Genomic DNA, 13916 nt, shown 5'->3' with positions numbered 1-13916 from the left:
TATGGTACTTGTTAAAGTATAATCACATATTATAAATTTGAGATAAATGTTACTGTAATTACAATAACCCATTGACGAATTACCAAGGAAGGTTTACAAAAAACATGACAGATCAAAATCTCTATTTAACCCTTTTGGTACCATGGATTCCATTTTATGAATCCACCACATTTCCCTTTGTTTGAGCAACTGCTCACGGTCTGATCCATTCCTAGGTATCTGTATCTGTTCTATCACTTGCCAGCGTAATTGGCTAATCCCATGCCCCTTCTCTATAAAGTGTTTAGCTAGGGGGGCCTCAACATTTTTTCTCCTGATGTTGCTGCGATGTTGTGTAAGGCGGTCCCTGATCTTTTGGGTAGTTTCCCCCAAATAGATAAGGGAGCACGGACATTTAATGAGGTAAATGACATGTGTACTATCACATGTATAAAAACCTTCAATTGTAAATTTCTTGCCACTTTGTGGGTGAAAGAAGTGTGGACCCTTGATGATAGAACTACAAGGCATGCACCCCAGACAAGGGTAGCTCCCTTTCTTTTTGCTGCCTATATATGTTTGTCTGCATTCTCTACTAGGGCCAACATCTGATCTTATCAAATGGTCCCCTATATTCTTCACCCGCCTATAGGTCATAAGCGGTGGATCTTGTAATTGTGGTATATCTGGGTTACAATTTTTTAGAATGTGCCAATTCTTTCTAATAATTTTGCTCACCTTGTTACTGTACGGGTTATGTTGGGACACAAATACTATCCTATCCTTTGTATCTTTTTTATCTTTTTTCGGTCTAGGATGTCTTACCTCTTCTAGCTTATTGTCAATGAGTTTGGACGGATACCCTCTAGTTAGAAACTTGTGCTTCATCTGTTCTAGTCTAACTGTTCTCTCCTTCTCATCGCTCACTATTCTCTGTACCCTGAGCAGCTGACTCTTGGGCAAGGAATCCACCAATCTCCTGGGATGAAAGCTATCATATTTTAGCAGAGTATTCTTATCTGTCTCTTTTACATAGAGATCAAATTTCAATCCATCAGCAGTTTTGCTTATCTTTGTATCCAGGAAGGTGACGGATTCCTCGCTGTGAGTAATAGTGAAATATAGACCTCTTAACTCCACATTGAGCTCTCTGACAAACCTCTCTAGGGTTCCAACGTCACCCCACTACACGCCGAATATGTCGTCTATGTATCTCCACCAAACTGCTCCATATTTCTTGTAAAGGTGATTCTCATAGACTCTCCTCTCTTCGAATTTGTTCATAAACAAATTCGCGTATGATGGGGCGACGTTGGAGCCCATTGCCGTGCCCTTGACCTGGATAAACTAATCATCCTGAAAAAGGAAATAGTTCCAATATAAGACTAGGCACAACAGTCTCTCCACAAATTCACACTGGTCAGCCGTGTATCTGACGCTCACCATGAGTGTCTTTCTAATATTGGATATTCCAGTCTCATGGTTAATGGATGTATATAAACTCCTGACATCCATGGTGAACAGCAGATACCGGCTGGTCGGTAATTCCAAGATTTTTGCCTTCTCAAGAAAGTTACCTGTGTCCTTCACAAAACTAGCAATTTTAGTAACCTCAGGTTGAAGTAATCTGTCCAGAAATTTTGATATGTTCGTAAAGATAGACTCCACACTGGAGACTATGGGCCTCCCCGGTGGTCTCTTTAAGTCCTTGTGAACTTTTGGTACCGTGTAGAATACCGGTGTCCTTGGTTTGTCCACATACAAATATTCCGCTAATTTTTTATCTATGTTCTCGGCCTTCACAGCCTGATCTAAGATGTATCTTATCTCTTTTTGTATTTTATACACTGGATAAGTGGATATTTGATTGTATGTGTCAGGGTCCCCCAATTGTGTTCTAATCTCTTGTATGTAGTAAGCCTTATCCATTACTACTGTGGCTCCACCTTTGTCCACCCCCTTCAGTATTACATTTTTATTAGATTTTAATGTTTTTAATGCTCATTTATCATTCCTAGAGAAATTATCCGTTGTTACTTTTTTTATCCTAGCATTAGCTTTGTTTTTAGTTGTAGTCTGTAATTGTTTGATTTCATTCTCCACTAAATTGATAAATGTGTTTACACTGTGATTTGCTGTATTAGGACAAAAAGAACTTTTTTTCTTGAGACCATAATCCTGCAACGTTAACATAGTTTTATTTCCTCCACCATTTACACCCTTATTACTGACTATTGAATGACTCATGGACTCTCCATACCACACTTTTAGCTTAATATTTCTGAAAAGTCTGTATAGATCTTTTGATAACTCAAAATAGTCAATGTCTCTAAACGGACAATATGAGAGTCCTTTGTCAAGTACATTCAATTCCTGTATAGTAAGATCTTGGCTAGATATATTTACCACCGTCATCTGCTTGTTTGTTATTTCATCTGTGCGGCTTTTCTCTGAGACTTCCTCACTTTCTCCACCTGAAGATGTTTTTTTCTTTTTGTCTCCCTGTGCGATGTTTGCGGCCTTCCCGGCGATATCCCTCTCGCCGCCGCTCTGCTCTAAAGGGGACCCGTATGCGCCTTCTGATGACGTATCGGACCGGTCTGACCCACTCCCGCTGCGCGTCTGATGTTGTCTCCTCTGATTGGCCCTCTCCCGGCCTCTGTATCTGTTGACGTTCCGGTTACCATGGGGACTTCCACGCCACTTGTATACTCTCCCCATCTTGTAATCATCTTCATCGCGCTGGAACTTTGTGCGCTTCACTTCCTTGATGATCTTTTGTTCGGCTTGGATTTTTTCTTCCAGCTTCTTGTCAAGGCTCTCGACCTCCTCCTGGGTAAGTGCTGCTGCCAGCTCCGCTCTCTGGGTCTTAGACACCTCCGTCTGTAGCTCAATCTCTTTTAGAAGGGCCTCTACTGTGCATACCATGAGGTCTAGAGAACACTTGTTTAGTATAGCCTCAAACCGATCACAGCAACTTTTATTCTCCTTCAGTAAGGTTGGGCAGGTGTGCATTCTCAGGCCTCGAGGGATCCTCCTTACCCTGTAATACTCCGCCAGGGTAGTAGCATGGAGGTCCCATTTCATTAATTTCATTTTTAACGCCTCATATTCCTTCCCCACCACCTCAGATGGGGCTGATCTTAGAAAGTCTCTAGACCCTCTTGTTAAGGCCGTTATTCGTGCCGTATCAATTTCACTATATGCATAGGTTTTGCTGCCGTCTGCTCCAGTGACTTGTCCTTCTGCATTCTCCATATCCCGTAGACTGTGTGCTCGTACTCTGCAGTTTCCAACAGATAATCCAACACCATGTGTGAATACAGCACCACTGAATGTGCACGGTGTAGAGGAAAAACTGCAACTCCTCTAAATCACTTAGTAATTCATATAATCCACCAGCACTTATGGGTATAAAACTTTCATCTTTTATTGAAGGATCAAATTAAAATAAGCAACGTTTCGTGACCTTGTGTCACTTAATCATGCTCTCTGTTACATACTAACAAAATATTCCTTTTTAAACATTTGATTTCTCGCGCCAAATTGTTGCAAACAATATTTTTGCGCCATCTGCTGTTATATTTTCATATTACATCTCAAGACATTTCTTCTTTTTTTAAAAAGGATGCATATGTAACAATATTAAAAACAAGTGTCACTATTGGAGCATTTATTTGCAGCTACATATGTTGAGGCCCCCCTAGCTAAACACTTTATAGAGAAGGGGCATGGGATTAGCCAATTACGCTGGCAAGTGATAGAACAGATACAGATACCTAGGAATGGATCAGACCGTGAGCAGTTGCTCAAACAAAGGGAAATGTGGTGGATTCATAAAATGGAATCCATGGTACCAAAAGGGTTAAATAGAGATTTTGATCTGTCTTGTTTTTTGTAAACCTTCCTTGGTAATTCGTCAATGGGTTATTGTAATTACAGTAACATTTATCTCAAATTTATAATATGTGATTATACTTTAACAAGTACCATAAATCCATAACAGAATATATGTAGCTGCAAATAAATGCTCCAATAGTGACACTTGTTTTTAATATTGTTACATATGCATCCTTTTAAAAAAAAGAAGAAATGTCTGGAGATGTAATATGAAAATATAACAGCAGATGGCGCAAGAATATTGTTTGCAACAATTTGGCGCGAGAAATCAAATGTTTAAAAAGGAATATTTTGTTAGTATGTAACAGAGAGCATGATTAAGTGACAAAAGGTCGCGAAACGTTGCTTATTTTAACTTGATCCTTCAATAAAAGATGAAAGTTTTATACCCATAAGTGCTGGTGGATTATATGAATTACTAAGTGATTTAGAGGAGTTGCAGTTTTTCCTCTACACCGTGCACATTCAGTGGTGCTGTATTCACACATGGTGTTGGATTATCTGTTGGAAACTGCAGAGTACGAGCACACAGTCTACGGGATATGGAGAATGCAGAAGGACAAGTCACTGGAGCAGACAGCAGCAAAACCTATGCATATAGTGAAATTGATGCGGCACGAATAACGGCCTTAACAAGAGGGTCTAGAGACTTTCTAAGATCAGCCCCATCTGAGGTGGTGGGGAAGGAATATGAGGCATTAAAAATGAAATTAATGAAATGGGACCTCCATGCTACTACCCTGGCGGAGTATTACAGGGTAAGGAGGATCCCTCGAGGCCTGAGAATGCACACCTGCCCAACCTTACTGAAGGAGAATAAAAGTTACTCTGATCGGCTTGAGGCTATACTAAACAAGTGTTCTCTTGACCTCATGGTATGCACAGTAGAGGCCCTTCTAAAAGAGACTGAGCTACAGACGGAGGTGTCTAAGACGCAGAGAGCAGAGCTGGCAGCAGCACTTACCCAGGAGGAGGTCGAGAGCCTTGACAAGAAGCTGGAAGAAAAAAATCCAAGCCGAACAAAAGATCATCAAGGAAGTGAAGCGCACAAAGTTCCAGCGCAATGAAGATGATTACAAGATGGGGAGAGTATACAAGTGGCGTGGAAGTCCCCATGGTAACCGGAACGTCAACAGATAGAGGCCGGGACAGGGCCAATCAGAGGAGACAACATCAGACGCTTAGCGGGTGTGGGTCAGACCGGTCCGGTACGTCATCAGAAGGCGCATACGGGTCCCCTTTAGAGCAGAGCGGCGGCGAGATCGATATCGCCGGGAAGGCCGCAAACATTGCACAGGGAGACAAAAAGAAAAAACATCTTCAGGCGGAGAAAGTGAGGAAGTCTCAGAGAAAAGCCGCACAGATGAAATAACAAACATGCAGATGACGGTGGTAAATATATCTAGCCAAGATCTTACTATACAGGAATTGAATGTACTTGACAAAGGACTCTCATATTGTCCGTTTAGAGACATTGACTATTTTGAGTTATCAAAAGATCTATACAGACTTTTCAGAAATATTAAGCTAAAAGTGTGGTATGGAGAGTCCATGAGTCAGTAATAAGGGTGTAAATGGTGGAGGAAATAAAACTATGTTAACGTTGCAGGATTATGGTCTCAAGAAAAAAAAAGTTCTTTTTGTCCTAATACAGCAAATCACAGTGTAAACACATTTATCAATTTAGTGGAGAATTAAATCAAACAATTACAGACTACAACTAAAAACAAAGCGAATGCTAGGATAAAAAAAAGTAACAACGGATAATTTCTCTAGGAATGATAAATTAGCATTAAAAACATTAAAATCTAATAAAAATGTAATACTGAAGGGGGTGGACAAAGGTGGAGCCACAGTAGTAATGGATAAGGCTTACTACATACAAGAGATTAGAACACAATTGGGGGACCCTGACACATACAATCAAATATCCACTTATCCAGTGTATAAAATACAAAAAGAGATAAGATACATCTTAGATCAGGCTGTGAAGGCCGAAATCATAGATAAAAAATTAGCGGAATATTTGTATGTGGACAAACCAAGGACACCGGTATTCTACACAGTACCAAAAGTTCACAAGGACTTAAAGAGACCACCGGGAGGCCCATAGTCTCCAGTGTGGAGTCTATCTTTACGAACATATCAAAATTTCTGGACAGATTACTTCAACCTGAGGTTACTAAAATGGCTAGTTTTGTGAAGGACACAGGTCACTTTCTTGAGAAGGCAAAAATGTTGGAATTACCGACCAGCCGGTATCTGCTGTTCACCATGGATGTCAGGAGTTTATATACATCCATTAACCATGAGACTGGAATATCCATTATTAGAAAGACACTCATGGTGAGCGGCAGATACACGGCTGACCAGTGTGAATTTGTGGAGAGACTGTTGTGCCTAGTCTTATATTGGAACTATTTCCTTTTTCAGGATGATTAGTTTATCCAGGTCAAGGCCACGGCAATGGGCTCCAACGTCGCCCCATCATACGCGAATTTGTTTATGAACAAATTCGAAGAGAGGAGAGTCTATGAGAATCACCTTTACAAGAAATATGGAGCAGTTTGGTGGAGATACATAGACGACATATTCGGCGTGTGGTGGGGTGACGTTGGAACCCTAGAGAGGTTTGTCAGAGAGCTCAATGTGGAGGTAAGAGGTCTATATTTCACTATTACTCACAGCGAGGAATCCGTCACCTTCCTGGATACAAAGATAAGCAAAACTGCTGATGGATTGAAATTTGATCTCTATGTAAAAGAGACAGATAAGAATACTCTGCTAAAATATGATAGCTTTCATCCCAGGAGATTGGTGGATTCCTTGCCCAAGAGTCAGCTGCTCAGGGTACAGAGAATAGTGAGCGATGAGAAGGAGAGAACAGTTAGACTAGAACAGATGAAGCACAAGTTTCTAACTAGAGGGTATCCGTCCAAACTCATTGACAATAAGCTAGAAGAGGTAAGACATCCTAGACCGAAAAAAGATAAAAAAGATACAAAGGATAGGATAGTATTTGTGTCCCAACATAACCCGTACAGTAACAAGGTGAGCAAAATTATTAGAAAGAATTGGCACATTCTAAAAAATTGTAACCCAGATATACCACAATTACAAGATCCACCGCTTATGGCCTATAGGCGGGTGAAGAATATAGGGGACCATTTGATAAGATCAGATGTTGGCCCTAGTAGAGAATGCAGACAAACATATATAGGCAGCAAAAAGAAAGGGAGCTACCCTTGTCTGGGGTGCATGCCTTGTAGTTCTATCATCAAGGGTCCACACTTTTTTCACCCACAAAGTGGCAAGAAATTTACAATTGAAGGTTTTTATACATGTGATAGTACACATGTCATTTACCTCATTAAATGTCCGTGCTCCCTTATCTATTTGGGGGAAACTACCCAAAAGATCAGGGACCGCCTTACACAACATCGCAGCAACATCAGGAGAAAAAATGTTGAGGCCCCCCTAGCTAAACACTTTATAGAGAAGGGGCATGGGATTAGCCAATTACGCTGGCAAGTGATAGAACAGATACAGATACCTAGGAATGGATCAGACCGTGAGCAGTTGCTCAAACAAAGGGAAATGTGATGGATTCATAAAATGGAATCCATGGTACCAAAAGGGTTAAATAGAGATTTTGATCTGTCTTGTTTTTTGTAAACCTTCCTTGGTAATTCGTCAATGGGTTATTGTAATTACAGTAACATTTATCTCAAATTTATAATATGTGATTATACTTTAACAAGTACCATAAATCCATAACAGAATATATGTAGCTGCAAATAAATGCTCCAATAGTGACACTTGTTTTTAATATTGTTACATATGCATCCTTTTTAAAAAAAGAAATGTCTGGAGATGTAATATGAAAATATAACAGCAGATGGCGCAAGAATATTGTTTGCAACAATTTGGCGCGAGAAATCAAATGTTTAAAAAGGAATATTTTGTTAGTATGTAACAGAGAGCATGATTAAGTGACACAAGGTCACGAAACGTTGCTTATTTTAACTTGATCCTTCAATAAAAGATGAAAGTTTTATACCCATAAGTGCTGGTGGATTATATGAATTACTTATGAGAAGAGAACACTCCAAAAGAAATCACCTCCCTCGAACTGAAAAATGGAGCCAATTGGAAACACTAAACAGATGGCAATCTAACTTTAGTCTCAGAAAACTATCACAAGTCCTTTTATCACTAACGGAGGGAGGCCTCCACCTGATAAGAGAGTTTAAAGGGACGTGAAACCCAATTTGTTTCTTTCATGATTAAGATAGAGAATACATTTTTTTTCTAATTTACTTCTATTATCAGATTTGCTTTGTTCTCTTATTATTCTTTTTCAAAGCGATACCTAGATAGGTAGCGTGCACGTGTCTGGAGCACTACGTGATAGGAAATAATGCTGCCATCTCTTGCTAGTGTATAACATTATTACAAAACTGCTGCCATACAGTAATGCAGACACGTGCACGCTCTTATCTTCCTGCTTTTAAACAAAGGATAACAAGTAAACAAAGAAAATGTGATAATAGAAGTATTGGAAAGTTGTTTAAAATTGTATGTTCCATCTGGATTTGGATATGGACCAAGATCTGAAAGATTTGAATTACCAAGAGGTCTAAAACTTTGTGTTGAAGCACAAACACCTTCCAAAATCCAAATCAATAGAGATAGTAGTAATTATATGTTATTTACAGAGCACCAACAGATAGCAGAATATCTGTAGAGAAAGCATTAAATTGGATTATCCAAGAGAAAAAACAAAACCAGTATCAGTAAAACAAAACAAAACAGACGTTATAGGTTTACAAGGCTAAACAAAATCAATTGCAGCAAACAGACGATTTCAGCAACCATGCCTTCAACCTAAAACTATGAGAGTTTGGACACAACAGGAGGATCCTGAAGCAGCATGTTCCGAGATATTGTGAATATCTATGCCAAAAAAGGAAGGATTACAAAAAATGTTACCTTTTCCTTTAGGATTCTCTTCAGTAAATAAGGAATAGGAGTAAAGAGTGAAAACAGAAATCCGACTGAACTACCACATAAGAGTATTCACTCCCAAAGCTTGAACATTAGAGACTAGAGGTGCATTCCGGAGGTAGTCACCTGTCCTGAAGTCCAGCGGCGAAGGTCCTGTTCCAGGAGGTGAAGTCTTCTTCCAAGCAGCGACCTCTTCTTTCTTCTTCCAGGAACCAGTCGGCGCGGAGCGGAGGGCGGAGTTGAAGACCGATGACCGCAGAGCTTCAGGACAGGTGAGGACCACTTGGGGGTTAGACTTAGGTTTTTTTTAATTTTTTTTTTTTTGGGGGGGGGGGGTTATTTTATTAAGATAGGGTGGGCAGAAAAAGAGTTAAATGTCCTTTTAAGGGCAATGCCCAACCAATGCCCTTTTCAGGGCAATGGGTAGTTTAGGGTTTTTAGTGTTAGGTTATTTTATTTGGGGGGTTCGGTGGGTGAGGGGTTTTACTGTTGGGGGGGGTTGTGTATTTTCTTGAAAAGGAGCTGATTATCTTGGGCAATGCCCTGCAAAAAGCCCTTTTAAGGGCTACTGGTAGTTTATTAGATTAGGGGGTGTTTTTATTTGGGGGGGGTTATTTTCATATGGATTAGGTATTATTGTTGTAAAATTTGGTAAATTTCTTTATTTTCTGTAATCTTAGATTTTTTTTATTTTCTGTAATTGTAGCTTAAAGGGACAGTCTACTCGAGAATTTTGATTAGACTGTCCCTTTAATTTATACTTAGTTTATTTGTATTTTTAAAGTAGCGTTAGTTTTTTTTTTTAATTTAATAGTAACTTTAGTATTTTGTTAATTAGGTAATTTGGGTTCATTTAGGGGGTGTTAGGTTAGGGGTTTTAGGCTAGGGGTTAGGTTTATTGCGTTGTGGGCTATGGCGGTTTAGAGGTCATTACTTTAATAAGTTTATTGGGTTGTGGGTTAATGGCGGATTAAGGGTTAATAGTTTTAATAGGTAGTTTGCGATGTTGGGGTTGGCGGATTTAGGGGCTAGTAATTTAGTTATTATTTGCGGTGTGGGTTTGATGGCGGATATAGGGGTTAATAGTTTAATTAGGCTTATTGCATTGTGGGGGGTTGTCAGTCTAGGGGTTAATACATTTATTATTAGTAGTGAGGGGGGGGATTGCGGATATAGTGGTTTTTACCTGTAGTGCTTATTTTTGGGAGGCGTGTTAGACTTTTACGGGAGATTTGTTATTTTCTTTACTTTTCTTAGGCGCTAAAGTGCCGTAAGTCACTGGCGACTCCAGAAATTTGTATTTACGCTAATTTCTGGACATTGCTAGTTTATACGACTTACGGCACTTTATGAGCTGCCGGCGGGGTTTATTGGATACCCCGATATGCAAGGTGAAATTATGGGCGGCGCGGGTTGCAGCACTTGCGCTGAAGCCTGCGCTGTATATATGTAATCGCGCCCTCAGAGTCTAATATAGCCTTAAAGGGACAGTCTAGTCCAAAACAAACTTTCATTATTCAGATAAGACATGTAATTTTAAACAATTTAAAAGTGGCACAGGGCTAAAACACAAGCCAAACACACACACGTGTGTGTGTGCGCATGTATACCAAACATATGAAAACACAACATGCATTAATATAAAAAAAAATGCAACATACCTTGTCTTTTTGTCATAGAGATCCTTAGCAGTCACAATCTCAGAGGCAGTATCCTCTATAATGCTGTCTATATTAGCATACTGCACGCAGAAATTTTAAATCCTGAAATTCAATTTAACGCTTTCCCAAATACCAGCTATAACCGGCTTACATATTTGCAGTTTAGCTGAACATAAATTTCTTCATGGAGTTCCTACTGCTTAAGAAAAGCAGCAAACCCACTGGGGGGTAACTTGGGGTGTGGGTAGTTTTGCCCAAGCCCCTTTGGGGAGGGGTTCTCACTGGTAGGTATTACTACCAGGGAGGGCCAAGATATATGTAATTGGCCATTGTTACTCAAACCACACTGCATCACAAGTGGAGGCAGGACAAAAGACAGATAGCAGAAAACAAAGAACAGTTCCATTTTTCTTAGCCAAACGAAGTTCACTTCTGCTACATTTCATGTCACATGGGTTCTCTGCAGACAAGACTATGTGGCGAGCATCTTAGGAAAATGGAGTTTCAGAGAACAGTAGCAAGAGTAGGCCAAGGCAGGCTAATAGCAAATATTATATAACAAATACAAATATTTGGATGAGGGACTAATTCAAAATTTTGCGCCTCATAAACAATGTTATTTACTTTAAAATCTGTATACTAGAAAGAGACTGAAAGAAAAAGTTTCAACATCAGCACTCATTTGGCTTTTTTGATGGTTAATGCATGGACCTGAAAAGAATGGCTTTAGGTTTCATTTTATAATCCTGAGCGAGACAAGTCCAGCAGGAATATGTGAAATAACAGTCTCTAATTGGGAAACAAATACAAAATATTATTTTACCATTTGTATATGCACAGGGTTCAGTACAAGACAAGCAATCTGAAAAATCTGTAACTACTCCTGCAGTATAACAATGTTTTCTTGAGGTTAAACAGTTACAGCATAGAACAAAAGTCAATAAGTTAACACTTTCAAGTGCTTAGAGGTGCCTATATGTTGGGACCACTTGCGAGTCCATAAATAAACTTTTGTAGTAGTAAGCATGCTGTATTGAGAGTGGTCAAACCTCCCATCTCCTATACTATACAGGGAGTGCAGAATTATTAGGCAAATGAGTATTTTGACCACATCATCCTCTTTATGCATGTTGTCTTACTCCAAGCTGTATAGGCTCGAAAGCCTACTACCAATTAAGCATATTAGGTGATGTACATCTCTGTAATGAGAAGGGGTGTGGTCTAATGACATCAACACCCTATATCAGGTGTGCATAATTATTAGGCAACTTCCTTTCCTTTGGCAAAATGGGTCAAAAGAAGGACTTGACAGGCTCAGAAAAGTCAAAAATAGTGAGATATCTTGCAGAGGGATGCAGCACTCTTAAAATTGCAAAGCTTCTGAAGCGTGATTATCGAACAATCAAGCGTTTCATTCAAAATAGTCAACAGGGTCGCAAGAAGCGTGTTGAAAAACCAAGGCGCAAAAAAACTGCCCATGAACTGAGAAAAGTCAAGCGTGCAGCTGCCAAGATGCCACTTGCCACCAGTTTGGCCATATTTCAGAGCTGCAACATCACTGGAGTGCCCAAAAGCACAAGGCATGCAATACTCAGAGACAGGGCCAAGGTAAGAAAGGCTGAAAGACGACCACCACTGAAAAAGACACACAAGCTTAAACGTCAAGACTGGGCCAAGAAATATCTCAAGACTGATTTTTCTAAGGTTTTATGGACTGATGAAATGAGAGTGAGTCTTGATGGGCCAGATAGATGGGCCCGTGGCTGGATTGGTAAAGGGCAGAGAGCTCCAGTCCGACTCAGACGCCAGCAAGGTGGAGGTGGAGTACTGGTTTGGGCTGGTATCATCAAAGATGAGCTTGTGGGGCCTTTTCGGGTTGAGGATGGAGTCAAGCTTAACTCCCAGTCCTACTGCCAGTTTCTGGAAGACACCTTCTTCAAGCAGTGGTACAGGAAGAAGTCTGCATCCTTCAAGAAAAACATGATTTTCATGCAGGACAATGCTCCATCACACGCGTCCAAGTACTCCACAGCGTGGCTGGCAAGAAAGGGTATAAAAGAAGAAAATCTAATGACATGGCCTCCTTGTTCACCTGATCTGAACCCCATTGAGAACCTGTTGTCCATCATCAAATGTGAGATTTACAAGGAGGGAAAACAGTACACCTCTCTGAACAGTGTCTGGGAGGCTGTGGTTGCTGCTGCACGCAATGTTGATGGTGAACAGATCAAAACACTGACAGAATCCATGGATGGCAGGCTTTTGAGTGTCCTTGCAAAGAAAGGTGGCTATATTGGTCAATGATTTGTTATTGTTTTGTTTTTGAATGTCAGAAATGTATATTTGTGAATGTTGAGATGTTATATTGGTTTCACTGGTAAAAATAAATAATTGAAATGGGTATATATTTGTTTTTTGTTAAGTTGCCTAATAATTATGCACAGTAATAGTCACCTGCACACACAGATATCCCCCTAAAATAGCTATAACTAAAAACAAACTAAAAACTACTTCCAAAACTATTCAGCTTTGATATTAATGAGTTTTTTGGGTTCATTGAGAACATGGTTGTTGTTCAATAATAAAATTAATCCTCAAAAATACAACTTGCCTAATAATTCTGCACTCCCTGTACATACCTACAGTTACCTACCCCAGTGGTCTAGAGGCCATTCACCCACCTGTTCTGATATGGTTAGACAACAGCTAAGACAGAAAGATGTTTTTACATCTCCTTGAGTTTTCCTTGAGGGATGTAAAAGATGATATTAAAATTATTTAGTAACTCAAATTTTATCTTGAGAGATGTTTAATCTCACTATGCAGAGTTATTTGTGTAGAGGAGAGACTCCTACTTTACAACATAAGGTCTAAAAAAAACAAAAAGGTTTTGTGTGATTTCTCTCCATGCCAGCGAGATTTTGATAATCAGGCCTTATTTGGTCTTGCTGTGTATAAAAGGAGATAAGGTAGATGTTGTATAAATATAGAGAAATAAGCTAATAATGCCTGCTCTTTTTGCAGCTCAGCCCATTTGATTTGGTTTGGGTTTCAAATACCAGAGATAGCTATTTCACGTACAGAAATATTCCTAAAGGAGCAATTTTAAACTGCATCAGGTATAACAATTCATTGTAAACACATTAAGGGGAAAACAAGTAAACTTACACTGTCCCTTTAAAGTATTTTTTCATATATACATACCATTAATATTTAATTAAGCATTCTCTGCAAATTAACTTTATATGCAATTCAAACATAATTTCCAGTATGAAGATGCAGAGCTTCACCAACTAGCTTCAGTTTATGATTAAAGGGATACTAAACCCAAATTTTTTATTTCATGATTCAGATAGAGCATGAGATTTT

Source organism: Bombina bombina, chromosome 1 (assembly GCF_027579735.1).
Source record: "Bombina bombina isolate aBomBom1 chromosome 1, aBomBom1.pri, whole genome shotgun sequence".
NCBI lineage: Eukaryota > Metazoa > Chordata > Amphibia > Anura > Bombinatoridae > Bombina > Bombina bombina.
The sequence above is the reverse complement of the archived record's forward strand: the minus strand, read 5'-3'. Positions refer to the sequence as shown.